The 18,395-nt window shown below is 45.3% G+C and overlaps 1 long non-coding RNA gene across 1 annotated transcript; it reads left to right on the top strand.

Moving 5' to 3' along the window:
- Positions 1-8,241: 8,241 nt before the first annotated feature.
- On the top strand, positions 8,242-9,124 carry LOC139686699 (uncharacterized). The gene is made up of 3 exons (XR_011700536.1): positions 8,242-8,514; positions 8,682-8,916; positions 9,005-9,124. It is a non-coding gene; the product is annotated as an uncharacterized lncRNA (long non-coding RNA).
- The last annotated feature ends 9,271 nt before the right edge of the window (positions 9,125-18,395 follow it).

The raw sequence follows: 18,395 nt of genomic DNA, 5'->3' as shown, positions 1-18,395 counted from the left end.
AAACAAGGGTGGTTTGTCTCTGATAAAATTTTACAGGCATAGTTGCCCATTAAAATCATCCTGCGGGTTTCCAACGGAGGCTCCCCTGCGTCTGCAAGTAAGCTTGGGACTGGGCTTGTTCTAAATGCCCCGGTGGCCAACCGTATCCCAGCATTGTGCACACATGTAAGTGGTCTCAAGTAAGACTCTCGTCCTGAGGAATACACTATGGAAACATAGTCCAGTTTGGATCGCACCAAGCCTCTGCACAATAAAAGCATGGTGGTGCGGTCTGCTCCCCAAGTGAAGTGAGTTAAAAACTTTAAAACGTTGAGGGTTTGGCGACACCTCTCACGTAGCACGCGGATATGCTCCAGCCAGTTCAGCTTTTGGTCCAGGATCATGCTGAGAAAGCGGACGGACTCCACAAATGGAAGAATCCCACCCAAAAGGGTTAGGGTCGGGGTAACGTGGTAACCGCGAAGCTTGCCTGGAAGCGTTTGGCAGTCGTGTCGACCGGCAAAATATGGCTAGGTCGTCCACATAGAGCGATGCCATCACACGGGCATTGATGCATTCCACCACGTCGTTGATGGCAATGGCAAATAACGTCACGCTCAGTACTGAACCCTGGGGTACCCCGTTCTCCTGTGTAAAAGATCGGGAAAAGTGCTTCCCAGTCCTTACTTTAAAAAGGCGGTTAGTGAAAGTAGTAGTTTTAGGGGTTTGTAGGGTGCGTCGACAGCTATGGTCATTTTGCACCACTGTCATTACGTAAAACTTATGTTCCTTTTAAACTAGGAATAATTAAACAAATAAATACGAATAAATATATAAATAAATAAAATAAAAAAAAAATAAAATAACAGATAAAAAAGGAAAATGCTAAAATCAAAAGCATTAAAATTATGAGCTCCAAAGCTAAAGCTGCCCCATTAAACCGGTTGACCTTAAAAAACTTAAGACTCGGTTTATAGACCCAGAGTCATCCCCTAAAATATTTCTTAAGTCTCCCCTTATCTTCAACATGTCTCTGGCCCTTTGGTATGTTGTACATTCCGTCAGGATATGTTTTATCGTCAGGGGTTGGAGGCACTCATTGCAGCGGGGCTGTTCTTTTACCTCCGCAAAGAGGTACGAATGAGTGAGGGCAGAGTGTCCTATTCTCAGGCGCGTAATCATGACCTCTTCCCTCCGAATGCTCCGGATGGAAGAGGACCATGGGGAAACGACCGGTTTTATTGCCCTGAGTTTATTATTTTGCAGAGACTGCCAAGTCTCCTTCCACTGATGCAGGACCGAGTTCCGCAAGGCGGCCTTCACGTCCTCCATTGGAACCAAGGTGGAGTCGGTCTCGGGTTGTCGAAGGGCATCCTTCGCTGCCTGGTCAGCTTTTTCATTGCCTCTTATGCCGACGTGACCAGGAGTCCATATAAAGGAGACCCTGTTCCCCTTTCTCTGAAGGGACAACAGGGTATAATGGATCTCCTGGACTATCGGGTGCACAGGTGCAAAGACCGATAAAGATTTTAGGGCGCTCAACGAGTCGGTGCAGATGAGGAAAGAGCCATTGCTTTCTTTTATTTCTCCTAGGGCCGTCCTTATGGCTGACAGCTCGGCTGTGAAAATGCTGCAAGAAGTGTGCAGTTTTTTCCTCACGACTCCATGGTAGTGGGACACGACCGCATAGGCACATGCAGATTCTGACTTTGACCCGTCGGTGTAGACTGGGACGAAGTCAGAAAGTGAGCTGAGGACGGCACTAAAGAGCTGCTGGTATTCGGAATCGGTCGTCTTGGCTTTGCGGCGTGCACTGGCAATGAGTTTAATATCCGGCATTGGTGTTAACCAAGGCGGATACTTAGCATAGGAGACGGGGCATATTTGAGGAAATGTAAAATTTACCTCATTAATAAAATCATTAAAACGAACGGCAAAGGGCCTAGTTGCCCTTCTCCGCCTGTTAAATAAGTCTAAAAACCGTTGGTTAAAAACTATGTTAAAACAAGGGTGGATTGTCTCTGACAAAATTTTACAGGCATAGTTGCCCATTAAAATCATCCTGCGGGTTTCCAACGGAGGCTCCCCTGCGTCTGCAAGTAAGCTCATCTGGGCTTGCCTGGAAGCATTTGGCAGTCGTGTCGACCGGCAAAATATGGCTAGATCGTCCACATAGGGCAATGCCATCACCGGGGCATTGATGCATTCCACCTGCACCGGCACTTGCGTGTTGTCAATTGGGGATTCTTTCGGGATCTCTGTTTGCGTGGCGATGGTACACTTGGCGTGGTTGCAACGAAAGCAAAGGACCGGGAGAAAGTTGTATGTTGTAACTGTATTTTCTCCTCGCTTCCGCATATGGGATTTTTTCCAGCGTTTTTATTTCCATGACTTTCCTCTCTTCTTTCATCTTCGGGCAATCACGAGTGTACACTGGGTGTGTACCCTCGTAATTGACACAAAGAGGTTCAGAAGAGCACTTTATCCTTGTGCGCGTGTTTGCCACAGCGCTGGCTGTGGCCTTGCCCTCGCAGCGCGATGCGACATGGCCGAATAGTTGGCATTTGAAACAACACACGGGATTTGGGATGAATGGCCTCAATGGTACCGATTCATAGCTCACAAACCCCTTGTCAGGTAGACTATCACGCGCAAACGTATAGATCACGGATGTGCTGTTCACGTTTTCTCCGTTGCGCCTCATGGTGAGTGGACGGCAATCAGTCACTCCCTGAGAGAACATTTCTCTCTTGATTTCTTCCATGTCCACGTATAGGAGGTGGTAGTAACTGATGACTCCCCGACAGGTGTTAAGAGTGGGGTGCACCTCCACCTTTATCGGATGTCATGGAGCATTCCCATAGCTAGCAGTTTTTCGCTCTTTGTATCGTTCAGGGTCTCTATAAGAAGTGTACCATCCTGGAGCTTCTTCACGCTCTTTGGGTCCCAAGGCACAATCTGTGACAACACTCTGCGAATTAAGAAAGGAGAAACCTTTTTCAAGGTCTCACCTTCCTGTATGCACGACATAATCAAATAGCTCTTACATGCGCCAATACACTTTTCTCCCCCGCAGGTATCCGGACGGGATCTTTTCAGTGGTGGAAAGGGTTTTTCCTCCATAATAATAAATGATTCGTCCCTCGGCCTCCCCACCCGCCATGGAGCCACACATTTGGGACGCCACTCCGGCAAACCGGAGCGGTCGCCAGGGCTAACTCGAGGGATATAGGTCTTCAGGAGTGGTTGTCTGTTTCGGGGTGAATCTTCGGTGCAAGGGCCCACCAAAACCCTTACATCTCCGACCTCCCTACGCAGACCCCCACAATCTCAGCCTTCGCCACCGGAGCGAAAAGGCGACGGAAGCCGATTGACCGGGAGTGGCTAGCTCCCGGCCTCCCGTTTACACGAAATCCTGGGCCGAAGGGGGGTATCACTCCCCGGTCCATACAGGGCATCCGACACCCTGCTGTGAACCAGAAAGCTCACCCTCCAGGATCCCCTTCTCTCGCTTACGGGTCTCCAGGCACGGCAAACACCTGGGCGGATCGCAGGCCAGATGGTATGGCCGCTCACAGACAGTGGATCCACAGCACTGTCCGGACGCATCCCTTGCTGGCTTGGGGTTTTTTTTCGGGGTTTTCTCCCCGCCCTTTTAGTCGCCTCTTACGACAAGCAGGGATACTGCGGGAGTATTCTCTATCCCCCTACCCACGGGGGGGTTGAAGTTGAAAAGAAAAAAATAATGGGACAAGATCTAATGACTTTGAAATTTGTCAAAATAATAAGTATTTATCTAACAGTAAAAATTTAAATATCGGGATAATTTATGTTACATTTTTGAGCCATACTCTTCCTTATGTACATAATATGCTGTGCCTGATTACATTAGCTTTATCAGTGTTGTTAGTGTAATTGATTATGTTGATGCTACTAATATACAGTTACCTGGTAATACCTTTAATAGTATGATATATAAAAGTAAACCATCTATGGAGCAAAAAGCACTCTGGTATATAGATGAATATATTGGCATCAATGCAGAAAAGTCACTAATGATAGATTGTTCAATTAAATCAAAATATAATAGTTTATTTCCTCCAAAAACAGCAGTTTATTACGTAAGGTCTTCATAGAAAATTCTTGGGATTATATTTAGTTTCGAATGTCAACAGCGGGAAAGTTGCTCATAATTTAGCCAATAAATTTAGTACACTTTAAGTCTAAATGTTTAAAGGACTGTAGGAAGGGAAGAGAGAAACTTGGTGTCAGTAAAAGGCTACTCTTTATGAAAGGCACAAAGGGGCCCACAGCCTAACGTCCCGTCTGCTGGTCGATGTCCTTGCTTAAAGTGTTCTCCACAAAGCACCTCAAGTAGGGATCAGGATACTGCTGAAAAGGATCTGCCATCTAAAAGAACAAACCCATTGCCCTCTCCGTGGGAAGCCAGTATAATAGCCACCACACTATTCGGATCCCCTAAAAGCAAACTGTTAATTAAGATTTTCCATTTATCCTGCTTTGGTAAATGCACAATATACTTATAATATTTGGCAGAATTAATGAATGTGCTACAAAAGACCCTGTCCGTGGACTATAACCTTCATGTGGATGAGGTTGTCAAAAGGCATCCGACTCCAGTGGGGGAGCATTGAATCAATAGAATCATGGTTCCACTCTAAAAACACCACTGATGGAAGCAAAGGGAAATCCCCTCAATCATAAATCACAAGATTTTTTATGATAGACAGTATAGAGAGCATCAGTCCTGGCAACTAAAGGACTGGGCCCGATCTGCCATGTGTCATGCCCGCCAGTGGAAGTAGCAAGGCATTGACTTATTCTCACAATATCCTGTCAAAGCAAAAGCGACAGTAGCTACTTAGAAGAGGATGGAATAATTATTTATTCCAAGACAACTTAAAAACGATAATGGCAATGCTTTAACAAATACTGGACACAGTCTAATTATCCCAAGGCAGGATGAATGCCACAATGGAAATGACTCCTAACAAATATAGTATTCTGCAGAGTCAGCTGTGTTATGCCTGACAGTGATGGAAGCAAGGCTTCCACAGTCTTTGCATCATAAAATACTTGCAAACGAAAGTGACAGTAGTATCAAAGGAGGGAACAAAGTAATTAAGAATAGGAGCTTTGAACGTAGAGATGATGCCTAGGGCAGAAAAATTAGAGAATATAAAGTGAGAGATGGAGAGAGAAAATGCAGATGTTTTAGATCTGTTTTAGGTCAAATGGAAGGATAGCAGGGATTATTGAAGTGATAGTAAAGTAATATAGAGCAGTGGGATGGAAGTCATGCGAGTTAAAAGGGAAGTCTTGTTAGTTAGGTAGAAGTGTAATTAGTGCAGAGCAAGCAACTGATAGAAAGTTATTAGTAAAATTAAAAGAGGAACCAATCATGTTGGTCATTATTAAAGTGTACATGCCACCAAGCTATCACAGGGAGGAAGAGCTCAACTGAACTTAAGATCAGTCAGAAAATAATTGCAGGTGTCCCTGTAGGGAAGTATTTTACCATGATTTGGCATTTGAGCATGATGGTAGGCGAAGGAATAGATGGTGGTGAGGTGGGGGAAAATTGTAAAGGAACAAGGAATCATGGTGGGGAGATAGCAATAGAGTTCTGAAGGAGACAGGAATCAGTCATAATTAGTACATGATTTGGACACCACAACAGTCATAGTATGCTTGGAAAATGCCACACTATCAGTTAAACTATGTTATTTTTAGGCAAATGTTTTGGTATAATTTGTTTCATTCATGCAGTTTCCTGGAAGTGGATGCAGATTCAAATCATAATTTAGCAATAATGAAGAGTACCATCTGACTCAAACAGGGATGACAGTTTAGGAAATGAAATGTGGAGGTATTAAAAATACTAAGGGCTTTAAGGATATTGAAATCAAATGAGGGGCTGTAGAGGTAGACAATCATCCCCCCTGAGCAACTAAGGATCATCATTAAGGGGATGGAGAATAGTTTAACGATTACTTAAGAGCAGAATCACTTTTGAATAGAAAGGGGAGGGGTATGTTTAATTCATTAGCAATAATGGTATTGCTAATCAAAAGGAACATAGGATTTAATCAGGATGTACTTGCTTGTTTCATAGATTTCAAGAAGGCTATTGATAAGAGTTCAATGGATAGAATGAATTAATGTATATCAGCATATAGAAGAAATTGGATGACTAGGCCACACATCAGCAACCTACATGTGTCAGACTGCTCAAGTAAAAGTGGCTGAAGGAGAGTCTAGATAGGCAGTGTTAGGAAGAGAGGTATGAAAAGGTTGTCCATTATCACCTGAGACGTCCAAAAAATAAGAAAAGGAAATGATTGAAGAGGTATTGGAGGAACTGGATATAGGAATGGAAGTCAATGGGGAAGCCATAAAATCAGGTTTACAGATGACCAAGCTTTTGTTTGCCAGTCAGCCAAGCAGTAGCTAGCAATTCTTAGTGCATTGGAAATTCAGAGCGGTTTTTTGAGGGAGAGTCTTTGAAGAAAAGAGGTTAACTTATATATTTAAAGAGTTCAAAACAAGAGCAGGTGGAACATGGAGCAGAGTTATCTCAGAAGCATTTTGGACCAAAATAGTCAAAGTAGTATGGACAAGGATAAGAATTGCATCAGGCAAAGATGCTTTCACAAGAAGTACAGAACTTATTTCAGGAACTTCGAGTATATATATCACGAAAAGGCACTTCTAAGCGTTGATGTAGAACATTTTTTTGTGTGGCACGGAAACATGTTCATTGAAGCAGAATGAATGCTATATATTGGAGGTTTATGAAATGATGGTGTAAAGAAGGATGGAAAATGTGAAGTGGACAGAAAGGAAAACCAACGAAGAAGCCCCACACATGGTGATGGAGGAGAGTGGATTGTTCAAAGAAATGCCAAGCAGGCAGGAAAGATAGTTTCCGAGTATTTTGATTGGGAAATGGTTGTTCAAGATTGGGATAGAGGGGAAAATGCTAAGTTAAAGTGGAAGGGATAGTAATATGTAAGGGATGTTGGACAGAATGAAGGGAGGAAGGAAGTATGCAGCATTGAAGTAGGGCTTATTGTATTACAGGATATCGGGTAATATTTTGTTAGGAGCAACAAGTACATTCCTGCTGTGATGTTTTAGAGATTATGTACATCCAAAACCTATCTAAACCAGTAGATTACTGATAATATAATTGCAAAATATGAGTAGAGTGGATGGTAAGAAGATAGATATACCTGCAAGCTCTACAAGTTAGACAGTTAATGAGCAGGTAGCATATGGAAATTAGGGATGGACATTGATAAGAGTAACAGAGTCATGCCCATCATTGCCAGTTTTCCGACGTAAATGGGGAAGAAATGGCATGGGAAAACAGGCGGCCATAGGATGAGAATCAGCTAAATAAGACCAAGGGGCTCGGGAACGTGGAAAGCAAACTTAATGGAGTAAAACAGGCATATTCACAATTACCTGTGTTTTTGGGGATGCAAGACCAACAAGGACGCGTGCGCCATGAAATAAAACACTTTATGAAAATTATACCTGCATTGTGGACATTCGTAGTTCATCTCTAAATAAATTTGCTGTTTCTCAGCGTGCACTGTCCATATAAACAAACCGCAGCCAAAAGCTCCATCAACACCATTACATTTGAAGAGTTAGAGCATGCATTTTCATATTAAGAACAATGACTGATGTTATATATTTATGTGAACATCATATCAATAATTAATGCATAAACTCTGAAGGCAGAAATCCTATGTTTTCGACTATGCATACTGTACACTTTCACAAGTATTTTTTTTCCACGGTAGTTGCACGACGGTTTCTGCAGTTTATTTCTTGAAAAAATCTCGGATGCAAATTCAAAATTTGGGGTCAGTTAAGAGGCTTAAATTACATTAAAAATCAGCATTTAAGTCGTCAGGTCACGTTACACTTGATTCGGGCCAAGAGGCTAATAAACGAAAAACATAATAAATACGACATGTACTCAGATCGAGTGGTACAGCTAATATGAAATAAAATTTAAATCTCGTCCTCTTGCCAACGCAGTCAAAATTCCCCCCATAAAGTGATTTAAGAGAGCAATTTGCAACATTACGATTTGAAACAACGCGCACTGTTCGCGATTATTCCAAATAATTGAAAGGCGATTTAATCTTCGATGTCATTCCTATGGTTGGGCCACGGACATTTTCATGTGTGTTTACTAGCGGAATAATGCCAATGCAACGCAATTAATTTTAATGTTTCTAGTAATTATTTAAATCCTTAACACGGAAGCTACCAAAAGGAATAATTTTATGTTTCCTTGTATATCCACAATTTCGTTTGTTAGGCTTTTCTGCTTAAATTACGCTTCTTGATTCTGCAAATCGGCTTCACAGAAATGGATAATTTGCCCATAGAAATTCTCGAGTATATACTATATGTCGTATGGATGGCCGTTCCTTGATTCGCGCTAAGGCTGTATGCAAGAAGTGGAATGATGTGGCTTCATTATTTGATGAGGTAGTATAATCCTTAGTATTGTAACGTAATATGTAAATATTTCGAGGTACAATATTGTCGGGTTGTACGAGAAAAAGTTTCTTTCACGCACGATTCATTTTTGGCATTAGGATTCTCTATTTATTTGTATTAAACAATACTAAAAAACGATTAACTAAATATTACAGAAACAATCACATTGGAAAAGTTTATGTGACAAAGAAATATCACGAGATCCCTTGCTGGAATATGCTGTAAAGAAGTATCCGTATTGGCGACCGAACCGCGAAAATGATGGCCAGTTAAACTGGAAGGACCTATACCTAACGTGGTTGCATTGGAAAGTTCTCAATTGTTTCCAGTACTACAATGACATACTTTCAGAGCACAAGACTTGTTGTGTTACATGCTTAAAACTTGTCGGTGAGATAATGATTTACTCTTTGACTTTGACATAACTGGAGTAAGAAGATGTACCCACTGTGCTAGCTGATGAAACTGACACTTCCAGGTAATTCCATTGTAGTAGGATTGCTGAATGGGGAAATCAAATCGTGAAAAGTAAGAGGCGGTGATCCATACCTCTTGTCTACCCATAGGTCTAAAGTGACTAGCCTGGATGTTCTGTCTATTTTAGGTAAGCCATGTGCATTTCAAACATTATATATGTAACATCTCTGTGGGCCCTACTGAAAATGACGGTGGAATGTGATTTGATTTCAGAATTTAATTGAATGTGAAGCACATCACAAATATAATTATTTTAAACATAAATGCTAGTTATGGTAATTGAGATACAGTTATCCGGATTGATAGGCTAAAAATTAATGAAAATACATGTGCGAAGAAAGTGGTCACATTCAAATGAATATAGGCGCTATGAAATCTGGGATAAGATAAACTACATTGCAATAAGATGCAATATCCTCAATTGAATAATGCTCATATCAGCTCAAGAGAAGGGAGAAGATCATTTGCAAAGAACCTGAACCCAAAATAGATTCATCCTAACTAATACAATTGCATGTTATAGCGATATGTATTTGAAACTTACCCAAAATGATTTACTCTTTCAAATTAAGTATTTCTTTGATTGTGAAGTTTGTGTTACTCCATTGTTTGTTCCAAAAATATCCGAACATTCTGAAAAGTTTATCAGAACAGATTGATTTAGATAAATGAAAGTTATATGTTGCAGACAAATTATGAGGCATTGTTCATTAAGAGTCAGTTATAGTCCTCTGCTGAACCATTTGAATTTCTAACTGGAAGAAGGAAAAATTCTCAACTTATGGAAATGCCCTAGAATCAAGTAAAGATTTTATGCCAACCATCTAAATGGCCATTACATGTGTTGCTGCAATAATGAACTTGAACACCCAAAAATAATATAAATTCATGCACTTGTACCCAAATATTCAGATAGCAATTCAACTGAAATAACCACCGATGACATTGAAATTCTTATATCTCCAACAAATCAAGACGAAATCAAGAGAGAAATGTTCTCTCAGGGAGTGACGGATTGTCGTCGACTAACGACAAGGCGCAACGGCGAGAACATTAACACCACGTCCGTGATTTTGACGTTCGCTCGTGATAGGCTGCCCGACAAGGTATTCATTGGATATGAATCGGGCGCTGTGGCAAGGACGCGCACGAGGATAGAGAGTGCCTCGGAAGCTCTTTGCGTCAATTGCGAGGGTACACATCCAGTGTACTCCCGTGATTGTCCAAAGAGGAAAGAAAGATCATGGAGATAAAGACGCTGGAAAAGATATCGTATTTTGAAGCGAGGAGAAAGTACAGGGCACTCGTCGCCCCGACGTTCTCCCGGTCCTTTGCTTCCGTCGCGTCTATCCCATTGCCAAAGTGCACCATCGCCACGCAAACTGACGCCCCTCAAGTCACCGCTTTGGACACGCGAAGCAAAAAACAGAAGAGCACCAAAGAGACAAAGAGTAAGGTGGACAATGAGCCACCTACTCCGGTGGGCCCTTCGAAGAAGAGCCCACCACCAAAAATCACCAAGGGGAACACGACGATACGGCGTGAGAAGACACCTTCCCCTACACCTCCCGCAAAACCAGGGAGGCCGGAGGTTCTGGAGGACCAGAGTATCTCGGATACGGAGGTCCTGGCAACCGAGTGGAGGAGGAAACATCGCTTTAAGCGATGATTTCTTAACAACCGGTCATCTCCCAAATTTTAAAACACATTTAATCCTTTATTTATTTATTTTAATTATAATTAATTTTAATGGCCTTTTTACTGCAGTGGAACTGCAACGGTTTTTATCGGCACAAGGAGGAGCTGGCCGTTTTAATGGACGCTTTTGATCCCTCTTGCATCTGTCTGCAAGAGACACATTTTAAGGCGACAGACAAGGGTGTTTTAAAGGGGTGCACTGTTTTTAGACTGGACGACACGAGTGGTCAACGCGCCCAAGGAGGAGTGGCAGTTGCGATTCGCGAGGCCCTTTACACCTCCCGAGTGCAACTGAACACCCCATTCCAGGCAGTGGCTGTCACAGTGCACACCCCAGAGACGATGACGTTATGCAACGTCTATCTGCCGGAGGGTGCACCGGTAACTCGTTTTAACTTGAAAGCCCTTGTCCGTCAGCTACCTCGGCCATTTATTTTGATGGGCGATTTTAATGCCCATGACCCACTATGGGGAGGCCCATCCACCCCAAGCAATAGGAGAGGCCGAATTTTATCGAATTTTATTGAGGATTTTAATTTGTTTTTACTAAATAGCGGGGAAAAAACTCGCTTCAACAGCTTCAATGGGGAATTTTCAGCAATAGATCTTGCCATATGCTCGAGAAGCCTAGCCCCGAAGCTGAAGATGATCGTCCACAACGATCTCTGTGGGAGTGACCACTTTCCTCTTCTACTCGAGAAAGTAGATCGTTCGCCAAACACCTTCGAGACCTCCGGAAAACTGGCGTATCAGCCGTGCCGACTGGTCGCTCTTTAAGAATTATTTTCATTTTAAACACGACGCAAGTCTCGACGCGTTGCAAAATGTCGAGACACTGACTTCAACGCTCGTAGCCGCAGCTACCGAAAGTGTTCCTCGCACGTCCGGCACCCTTCATCGAGCACCCGTCCCTTGGTGGAACGAGGAATGCGACAGGGCGATCCGGACGAGGAAAAAAGCGTTGAATATTTTTAAGAAATACCCCACGGCAACAAACCTGGCAGCCTACCGCCACCTACGAGCGCGAGCCCGGAAGGCGGCGAAGCAGGCCAAGAGGGCATCCTGGATAGAGTATGTCTCTACCATTAACCAGAGAACCCCCCTTGCGCAGGTATGGGACAAAGTCAAAAAAATCTCTGGGTCCAAGGGCTCCTTCGTCATCTCGCCACTGCTTGTTGCTGGACGGGTGGTGACTTCACCCCCAGAAATAAGCGACACTTTCGCCAAGCAGTTCGCGGGCAGCAGCAGTGATGAACTATATGACGCCAACTTCGCAAACTTCAAGAGGGAATGTGAGAGAGTCCCTCTCAATTTTCGCGAAGCTGGTAATCCTGCAGCATACAATGAGCCATTCTCGCCATGGGAACTAGAGTCCGCTATCACGGACTCCCATAACAGCTCACCGGGAATGGATCAGATCCACAACGCCTTTCTTCGGAATATTCCGAAGGCAGCGTTGAGGGAGGTCCTCAATACCCTCAACCAATTGTGGATTGAGGGTAGTTTCCCGAATTCCTGGCGGGAGTCCCTGGTGATACCCGTTCCGAAACAGGGTAAGAACAAGAGCGACCCGAACAGCTATCGGCCCATCTCTCTCACCAGTTGCCTGTGCAAGGTGATGGAAAGTATGGTTAACCGACGTCTCGTCTGGTGCCTGGAGAGACGACACCTCCTCTCCGACGCTCAGTGCGGCTTCCGGCGTGAGAGGTCCACGACAGATCATCTGGTGCGCACTGACAATTTCATCCAGGAAGCCTTTCTGTTACGCCAACACGTCGTAGCAGTCTTCTTCGACCTCGAGAAGGCCTACGGCAGTGTGGCGACGAAAGATTTTAAATACATTGCACAAGTGGGGTTTTAAGGGCAATATGGCCATATTTATAAAAAATTTTCTAACAAACCGCCTTTTTAGAGTAAGGACGGGCAATCATTTACCCCGATCCTACACTCAGGAGAACGGCGTACCTCAGGGATCAGTGCTGAGCGTGACGTTGTTCGCCATCCCAATCAACGACGTCACGGAATGCATCAATGCCCCGGTGATGGCATCGCTATTTGTTGACGACTTGCAATTTTTGGTTTAACTGAAAGTATGTTATGTCCATGCATGTCTTATTAAGAGTAACGTATTATTTAATTTCAATGGGTGTTATGTCTTTTGTGTGTAGCCAATCTGCGATGTTTTCGAGGGCAATATCAATGGGTACGCTCGGGAAGAGTTGATCCACGTCAAAAGAGGCCAATATCTCATGGGGCTGGATGCGAAGGTGTAATGGTGTCGATGAAATTTTTGCTGTTCTTTACCCCAAAGGTTTCTTCGGACCGTAATAGTTTGTACTGTTTGGTGAGCCATTTAGCCAGTTTGTAGGTGGGAGAATTCAAAGCTGAAATGGTAGGCCTCATTTTCTTACCGGCTTTGTGTATTTTGGACGAAGTGTAGAGTTTAGGCACCATAGGGTTTTCCGTTTTTAAGTTGAAACATTATTTTTTGTCTATGATTGTAGTACAATGAAAGGCTATAGGATTTTCTTCCTTGTGATAATTTGTTCAACAGCTAATTGCTCCTCATCCTCTATTATAAGTGTAGCCATCGGCGAACAGTCGCCCTCAGCTGCCGATCCATTGAGCCAGCTTTGTCTTGGTGACTTTACCGCGCACGAGACTGTCGAACAGCCTCGCCAGGATAAAGGCCCTGAGCATCTGAAACCGTTGTTGGGGCTTCATTCGGCCTTTACTCACTCTCTCAATGCCTTGAGAAAGTGCCGACCTCACATCTTTACTACTTGTCCCGTATAGTTTAACCCCCAGGTACTTCCACCCACCTAGGTTCGATAATGTGCCAATATCTTCGCCTGAGAGGAGGCCGAAAGGCTGGTTCGTGACTAACTACAGCATCTTCCCTTTCCCGTCAGGTACCTGGGAGAACGTTCGACTCTTAGATGGAGATAGAGTTGGACCCTGTATTTCTGACTCCCTCTCGAAACTGGCCAAGGCCCGTCGCATTCCCGCGCTGGTTTCGGTCACGAGGATGACATCGTCTGCGAAGGCGAATGCGTTGACGCGCTCGCTTCCCCAGACGATATCCAACCCCCACGCGGGTAGGGGGATAGAGAATGCTCCCGCAGTATCCCTCCTTGTCGTAAGAGGCGACTAAAAGGACGGGGAGAAAAGCCCGGAAAAAACCCCAAGCCAGCAAGGGATGCGTCTGGATAGTGCTATAGATCCACTGTCTGTGAGCGGCCATACCATCTGGCCTGCGATCCGCCCAGGTTTTTGCCGTGCATTAAGACCCGTAAGGGAGAGAAGGGGATCCTGGAGGGTGATCTTTCTGGTTCCCAGCAGGGTGTCGGATGCCCTGTATGGACCGGGGAGTGATACCCCTCTTCGCCCCGGATTTCGTGTAAACGGGAGGCCGGGAGCTAGCCACTCCCGGTCAATCGGCTTCCGTCGCGTTTTCGCTCCGGTGGCGAGTTCCAAGGTTGTGGGGGTCTGCGTAGGGAGGTCGGAGATGTAAGGGTTTTGGTGGGCCCTTGCACCGAAGATCCACCCGGAAACAGACAACCACTCCTGAAGCGCTATATCCCTCGAGTTAGCCCTGGCGACCGCTCCGGTTTGGCGGAATGGCGTCCCAAATGTGTGGCTCCGTGGCGGGTGGGGAGGCCGGGGGACGAATCATTTCTTATTATGGAGGAAAAACCCTTTCCACCACTAAAAAGATCCCGTCCGGACGCCGGCGGGGGAGAAAAGTGTATTGGCGCATGTAAGCGCTATTTAATTATGTCGTGTATAAAGGAAGGTGAAACCTTGAAAAAGGTTTCTCCTTTCTTAATTCGCAGAGTGTCACAGATTGTGCCTGGGGACCCAAAGAGCGTGAAGAAGCTCCGGGATGGTACACTTCTTATAGAGACCCTGAACGATACACAGAGCGAAAAACTGATTGCTATGGGAATGCTCCATGACATTTTGATTATGGTGGAGGTGCACCGCACTCTTAACACCTGTCGGGGAGTCATCAGTCACTACGACCTCCTATACGTGGACATCGAAGAAATCAAGAGAGAAATGTTCTCTCAGGGAGTGACTGATTGTCGTCGACTCACCACGAGGCGCAACGGAGAAAACGTGAACAGCACCTCCGTGATCTTGACGTTTGCGCGTGATAGACTACCCGACAAGGTGTTTGTGGGCTATGAATCGGTACCAGTGAGGCCATTCATCCCAAATCCCGTGCGTTGTTCCAAATGCCAACGGTTCGGCCATGTCGCGTCGCGCTGCGAGGGCAAGGCCACCTGCCCGCGCTGTGGCAAAGACGCGCACGAGGATAAAGAGTGCTCTTCGGAACCTCTCTGTGTCAATAGCGAGGGTACACACCCAGTGTACTCTCGTGATTGCCCGAAGATGAAAGAAGAGAGGAAAGTCATGGAGATAAAAACACTGGAAAAAATCCCATATGCGGAAGCGAGGAGAAAATACAGGGCGCTAATCGCCCCAACTTTCTCCCGGTCCTTTGCTTCCGTTGCAACCACGCCATGTGTAAAGTGTACCATCGCCACGCAGACAGAGATCCCGAAAGAATCATCAATTGACTACACGCAAGTGCCTAAACCCAAAAGGGTGAAGGATGGAAAGAGTAAGGTGGACAAGGAGCCACCTACTCATGTGGGCCCTTCAAAGAAGAGCCCACAAAAAACCACCAAGGGGAACACGCGAAAAGGGCGCGAGAATACACCCTCTCCGCCGCCTCCAGTCAAGCCAAAGAAGCCGGAGGTAATTGAAGTGGACCAGAGTATCTCTGATACAGAGGTCTTCGCAAGCGAGTGGAAGAGGAAACATCGCTTCAAGCGATAACCTCAATAGAGTTGGTCATCTCCCTTTTTAATCAACGTATTTATTTATTTATTCATTTTAATTTAGAACTTTAAATGTTTTCCATATTGCAGTGGAACTGCAATGGCTTTTACCGGCACAAGGAGGAGCTGGCCATTTTAATCCAAGACTTAAAACCTTCTTGTATTTGTCTCAAAGAGACCCATTTTAAGGCTGAAGATAAGGGTATTCTGAAGGGGTTCACTGTTTTTAGAATGGATAACCTAAGTGGCCAACGAGCCCAAGGTGTAGCAGACGTTGCGACCCGAGAGGCCCTTTACACCTCCCGAGTCCAACTGAACTCTCCATTCCAAGCCGTTGCTGTCACGGTCCACACCCCTGAGAGGATGACGTTATGTAACGTATATCTGCCAGAGGGTGCACCGGTGACCCGCCTGAACCTTGAAGCCATTGTCCGCCAGCTTCCTCGGCCGTTCATCTTGATGGGAGATTTTAATGACCATGATCCTCCCTGTGGAGGGCCAGAAATTTAAAGTAATAGGAGAGGTCGAATCTTATCCAACTTAATTGAGGATTTTAACCTGTTTTTATTAAATAGCGGCGAAAAAACCCGCTTTAACAGCTTCAAAGGGGAATTCTCAGCAATAGATCTTTGTTTATGCTCGAGAAGTCTAGCCCCAAAGCTGAAAATGTCCACCCACAACGATCTCTGTGGGAGTGACCATTTTCCTCTTCTTCTCGTTAAAGAAGACTCTTCGCCCAACATTTCAAAACCTCCGGAAAAGTGTCGTAATAACCCTGCGGACTTGCCACTTTTCAAGCGTACGTTTACATATAAACATGACGCTAGTTTCGACTCGTTGCACAACGTCGAGAAGCTGAGTTCCACGCTCTTGGCGGCAGCTACCAAACGAATCCCTCGTACGTCCGGGAATCTTAACCGAACTCCTGTCCCTTGGTGGAACGGGGAATGCGACAGTGCGATCCGGGCAAGGAAAAAAGCGCTGAATGTTTTTAAAAAATACCCCACGGACCCTAATCTGGCATCGTACCGCCGCCTGAGAGCACCAGCTCGAAGGGCCGTCAAGGAGGCCAAGAGGGCTCCCTGGATAGAATTCGTCTCTACCATCAACCATCGCACGCCACTTGGTCAGGTATGGGGCAAAGTTAAGAAAATCTCCGGGTCCAAGGGCTCATTTTTCATCTCGCCACTGCTTGTTGCTGGCCGGGTGGTTACTTCACCTGCCGAAATAAGCAACATATTTGCCAGTCAGTTCGCGGCCAATAGCAGTGACGAGGGCTATGCCGCGGACTTTGCAAACATAAAGAGGCGATGCGAGAGAGTCCCTCTCAATTTTGGTGCAGGTCCTACATCTCAATATTACAATGAGCCTTTCACGCCTTGGGAGCTTAAATCTTCCATCGAAGACTTCCATAACACCTCGCCAGGGTAGGACGAAATCCACAACGCATTTCTCCGGAACATTCCGGAAACTGCAATTGGGGAGGTCCTAAATACCCTCAACCAACTTCGGAACGAGGGCAGTTTTCCAAATGCCTGGCGAGAGTCCATCGTGATACCAATCCCAAAACAGGGCAAGGACAAAAATGACCCGAATAATTACCGTCCCATATCTCGCACCAGCTGCGTGTGCAAGGTGATGGAACGGATGGTAAACCGACGTCTCATGTGGTGCTTGTAGAGTTGACACCTGCTCTCCGACGCTCAGTGCGGCTTTCGGCGTGGCAGGTCCACGACTGACCATCTGGGACGCACTGAGAACTTCCTCCAGGAAGCCTTTCTCCACCGTCAACACGTCATAGCAGTCTTCTTCGACCTGGAGAAGGCCTATGATAGTGTGTGGCGATAGAGAATCCTCAAGACGTTGCACAAGTGGGGATTTAGAGGCAACATATTTATCAGAAATTTTTTAACCAACCGCCTTTTTAAAGTAAGGACTGGGAAGCACTTTTCCCGATCTTTTACACAGGAGAACGGGGTACCCCAGGGTTCAGTACTGAGCGTGACGTTATTTGCCATTGCCATCAACGACGTGGTGGAATGCATCAATGCCCGTGTGATGGCATCGCTCTATGTGGACGACCTAGCCATATTTTGCCGGTCGACACGACTGCCAAACGCTTCCAGGCAAGCTTCGCGGTTACCACGTTACCCCGACCCTAACCCTTTTGGGTGGGATTCTTCCATTTGTGGAGTCCGTCCGCTTTCTCAGCATGATCCTGGACCAAAAGCTGAACTGGCTGGAGCATATCCGCGTGCTACGTGAGAGGTGTCGCCAAACCCTCAACGTTTTAAAGTTTTTAACTCACTTCACTTGGGGAGCAGACCGCACCACCATGCTTTTATTGTGCAGAGGCTTGGTGCGATCCAAACTGGACTATGTTTCCATAGTGTATTCCTCAGGACGAGAGTCTTACTTGAGACCACTTACATGTGTGCACAATGCTGGGATACGGTTGGCCACCGGGGCATTTAGAACAAGCCCAGTCCCAAGCTTACTTGCAGACGCAGGGGAGCCTCCGTTGGAAACCCGCAGGATGATTTTAATGGGCAACTATGCCTGTAAAATTTTATCAGAGACAAACCACCCTTGTTTTAACATAGTTTTTAACCAACGGTTTTTAGAATTATTTAACAGGCGGAGAAGGGCAACTACGCCGTTTGCCGTTCGTTTTAATGATTGTATTAATGAGGTAAATTTTACATTTCCTCAAGTATGCCCCGTCTCCTATGCTAAGTATCCACCTTGGTTAACACCAATGCCGGATATTAAACTCATTGCCAGTGCACGGCGCAAAGCCAAAACGACCGATTCCGAATACCAGCAGCTCTTCAGTGCCGTCCT

The sequence above is a fragment of the Hetaerina americana genome, unplaced genomic scaffold, assembly GCF_022747635.1.
Source record: "Hetaerina americana unplaced genomic scaffold, ioHetAmer1.1.p SCAF_149, whole genome shotgun sequence".
Taxonomy (NCBI): domain Eukaryota; kingdom Metazoa; phylum Arthropoda; class Insecta; order Odonata; family Calopterygidae; genus Hetaerina; species Hetaerina americana.
Note: the sequence above shows the minus strand (reverse complement) of the source record. Positions and strands in the feature narration are given on the sequence as shown.